General features: G+C 39.8%; 1 non-coding gene across 1 annotated transcript; it reads right to left on the minus strand.

The window, feature by feature from the left end:
* Window positions 1-1,438: 1,438 nt before the first annotated feature.
* Window positions 1,439-1,509, minus strand: TRNAG-GCC (transfer RNA glycine (anticodon GCC)). The gene has a single exon. It is a non-coding gene; the product is annotated as a tRNA-Gly (tRNA).
* Window positions 1,510-4,928: the final 3,419 nt, after the last annotated feature.

The following is a 4,928-nucleotide window of genomic DNA, read 5'->3' on the forward strand; positions in this document are numbered from 1 at the left end:
AAGTGACCCTGTATATACTTGTTAAGGGTTATCATTTTCTCCAGGAGGTGATTTTTGTCCACAACAAATAAATGCACTTTTTCTAGACGTTATGTATAAGATTGTCCATTTCCCTTGTTAATTTTAGCATGCCTTTTTACTATTTCTTTTTTTTATTATCCTTCTTTAAAATCAGTGCACAAAACTGCACATACACCTCATGAAGTCTAACCAATTATAGTTTCATCATATGAATTGATCCACCTTTTTAGGCTTGGCAATACATTATTGGCCTTTGTGACTGCTCTCTGAAGTCACCTGTTAACAGGTGAAGTCAAATCAGTCTCTTATTACAAAGTATAATACATTGATTTTGTATAGGGTATGCTGCATAGGACTATCATATCCTCTCTGAGTTGATTTGAATCTACAATACACAAATTTAGCTTTTTTTTAGCCTATATTTATATCTACAATCGTCCATTCCCCTTATTCATTTTGTAGCATGCTTTTGATCTGTTTCCAATTCCTTAATGTCTTTTACGATTGGTGCACAAAATTGCACCTCATAAACAAGATGAGATCTAACCAATTATAGTTTCATCATATAAATCAATCCTCCCTTTTAAACTTGGCAATACATTACTGGCCTTTATTACTGATCAATCAACAGGAGAAGTCAAATCATAAAGTCTGTCATCTTGAAGTGTTGCACATTGACTTTGTATCTGAAAACAGTATGAATGCATATGGATGCCATCATGTTTGTTTTAGTTCATTTTTTTTCAATTCTTTATTTTTGAGTGACAGTCATAAAATTAACATCATATCAAACATTTGATAAGCTTTGTACAGTTTCTAAGCTGATAAAAATATGCTGTAATAATACAAGTCAAGAGTAATTGTAGACAATCCTTCCGGTGATACCCGTTTGTTTCGGAGCTTAGATGGGCAACAAAATGGTGATTAAACCAGATTGTATAGACTCACTCAGACACATCCTCTCAAAGAAAGACATTGCTTTGTGGACAGTTTCTCTTATCTGTGCTCGACTTGAAAAATCCTTAAGTTGTAGGTACCGAAAAAAATCGGTTGTTGTAAGGTGGGCCCTTTGTTTTAATTCTTCGAATTCTATTATCTTCAGACAAATTCTCTGTAGGCCTGCTCTCTCCAAGTTTCGAAAGTCTCTAGCTGCCATACCCAGAGGGAACGCCCTATTTCTCCTTAAGGGAGTGAGCGGTGAGGGGGAGGATGCTAATTTATATTTTATGGCCGCTTTAGCCCAGATTCTAATCGAATCAAGTATTGCTGGGCATGACGTTCGTAGAATCTGACTATTTTGTTTGGGGACCCACATGTAAAATTGAATCAAAATGTTTGTTTGGAAATATGCAATGTATGTTACTTAACGTAAGACTTAAGGTACACATTTCTCCTCTTAAAAGAAAAGGATTACTGTTGCATTGGCCGGGAATCGAACCCGGGCCTCCCGCGTGGCAGGCGAGAATTCTACCACTGAACCACCAATGCTCCAGATGTCCATTTCCATAGTACACATCTGTTTTCTGAGAACAGGTTTAAACAGTTCCAACATCTGGCTCTGTGGAGTGGCTAGTTTCATATTTCATACTAATTTATTTCAACACAGGCGTCTTATTCATCAATCCCTACCCCCTCTGACATGCAGTTATTTCTCTTATGTGTCCTTACCCCTTCCTCGTAGATTGTAAGCTTGTTTGAGCAGGGCCTTCTTCACCTCTTGTCTGTTATATTCCTCATTTGCTGTCAAATACCTTAATTTTAGCATTGTAAAGCACTACGGAATATGTTGGAGCTATATAAATGATAAAAAAACACTGTATTCATTGGAAAAGCAGGGAACCAGGATACATCATTTTAGACGTGCCCCGTAAACAACCACATATCCATTTATTTTAGGCACCTACTCCTGTTATGTGAGTCATATCTACCTGAAGACACAGCAACCAGCAGCAAGCATCAAGTAATGTTTTATTATAATTTTTTTTATTTTTTTTTAGCTGTAATGATATTTAATTTCTGAGATCTGATATATAAACATTGCATCGGCAAGTAATTTGTTTAAACAGATATATTCCTATGAGAACGTCAAGTGGCATGGTCAGAAAGGTTAACACAATTGGCAGGAACTATTTGGCCACCTCCTCCTGCCATCTTGTGAGGTATGATGAACATCAGGGAAATAGTAAGACTCATGTTTGGCTTGCAAGCTGACAAAATGAGTCTGAAGATTTTTTTTAGGGATTCCTAAAGTTTAATTAGCGGAGAGAGATATTACAATTGAGAATTTTGGACAGCTTCTGCCTAAATGTTTATAGACTGAGGGTACCAGCTGCTTCTGTGATCTCCAATACCTGTATCAAACTTGATTTAAAGTTAGTAATCTTCAAGTACTGGGTGAGTGAGAGCAATTTTCAGAAATATTAATTTAGGAGAAACAGTATGTGGATACAGCCATTCCTTTTATCTACAATTACAGTGTTGGTGTCTACTAAAAGCAGCGTATTATTTGAAGAACAACTAAATTATTTGAAGAATTGGCTGTTTTTCTCCCACATTGTTTCAGTGAACCAGCCACTGGAGGATACTTCTGGACCCACAGCCATGTCAAACTTAATTATTTGAATTTCGACATCCTCATGCAATAAATGAGGACTTCAGACATCCTCTGATGATTCTCATAGAGAAGAATTGAATTCAGTGCTTCTCTATGAGCTTCAAAGATAAAGGATCGGGTTGGCAAAACCTAATTTAATAGATATTAGTAGGAAGTAGGTGTGACGGAACGCTGGCACTCCGACTGAGTACCTCTGCCAATCAATGCGCGTAGTGCTCGCTGAGGACTCCAAGCACTCCAACCGACATCATCAGCACTGCAGACCCCACTTCCAGCGATGCAGCTGCGCCGGAGTAAGTGATTATAGCAATCCCCAGAGTGTAGGTATCCCTTCCCCCAAACATGAGCCAAGGCTTCAAGAAAGGTTCAAGATCAGGGCCGTCTTTAATATTGATTGGACCCTGGGCAAAGCATTTGCTTGGGCCCCCTGGACCCTGTACACCCTCCCCAGGCGTGCAATCACGTTATCACCCTTAATACAGTGGCAACCTAAAGTAGAGAGGTGCAAGAATATTTTTTTGGGTCTCCCTATTGCAAGGATGTTTAAAAGGTAGATCCCCATCTGTTGTACAACTCCAGCAATGCCTTGACAGCTGGGGCTCTACCAGTTACCCATGTTTGCAGGTTTGTATTTAACACTAAGCAGTTTTTGTATGTTTCAATGTAAACAGGTTTTTGTATGTAATATGTTTGTATGTGGTGTTGGCGTTTGAATGTAAGCATGTATTTATGTCTAGTGTTGGTTTTTGAAGGCAGGGGTGTGTATACATATAATGTTGGTGTTTAACACAGACGTGTATTTGTATGTAGTGCTGAAGCTTGAATGCAGGGGTGTATTTGTTTGTAGTGTTAGCGTGTGAATGTTGAGATGTATGCACATATACACACACAAACACACAAGTAGATATAGACACACTGACACATAGATACACAACCTGACACAAATTCAGATACACAGACACACATACTAATAACATAACATACAGATACAGCGAAACACACAAAGACAACATACAGATACACACTGACACACATACAGACACACCGATACACATCCTGACATACACAAAGATTCAAACACTGCCACACATGCAGTTACACAGACACACATATACACACCTGACACACTGGCAGATACACAGATACACACACAGACTTCATACAGATACACACACAATGACAACATATAGATACACACACAGATATACAGACACATACTTACACAGACACATAAACTGACAGACATACTGACACATACACTGACAGGCATACTGACAGACATACTGACACACACACTGACAGACATACTGACACATACACTGACACACACACTGACAGGCATGCTGACACACACACTGACAGGCATACTGACAGACATACTGACACACACACTGACAGGCATACTGACAGACATACTGACAGACATACTGACACATACACTGACAGACATACTGACAGACATAATGACAGACACACTGACAGGCATACTGACAGGCATACTGACAGACATACTGACACATACACTGACACACACACTGACAGACATACTGACAGACACACTGACAGGCATACTGACACACATACTGACACATACACTGACACACACACACTGACAGACATACTGACACACACACACACTGACAGACACACTGACAGGCATACTGACACATACACTGACACACTCACTGACAGACATACTGACACACATACTGACACACACACTGACAGGCATACTGACACACACACTGACAGGCATACTGACAGACATACTGACACACACACTGACAGGCATACTGACACACACACTGACAGGCATACTGACACACACACTGACAGGCATACTGACACACATACTGACAGGCATACTGACACACATACTGACACATACACTGACAGACATACTGACACACACACTGACAGGCATACTGACACATACACTGACACACACACACTGACAGACATACTGACACACACACTGACAGACATACTGACACACATACTGACACATATACTGACGCACATACTGACAAACATACTGACACACTGACACATACATTGACACATACACTGACAGACACACTGACACACACACTGACAGACATACTGACACACACACTGACAGGCATACTGACACACATACTGACACATACACTGACAGACATACTGAAAACATACTGACACATACACTGACACACATACTGACACACATACTGACACATACACTGACACACATACTGACAGACATACTGACACATACACTGACAGACATACTGACACACATACTGACACATAC

The sequence above is a fragment of the Pelobates fuscus genome, chromosome 4, assembly GCF_036172605.1.
Source record: "Pelobates fuscus isolate aPelFus1 chromosome 4, aPelFus1.pri, whole genome shotgun sequence".
In the NCBI taxonomy this organism is placed as follows: Eukaryota; Metazoa; Chordata; class Amphibia; order Anura; family Pelobatidae; genus Pelobates; species Pelobates fuscus.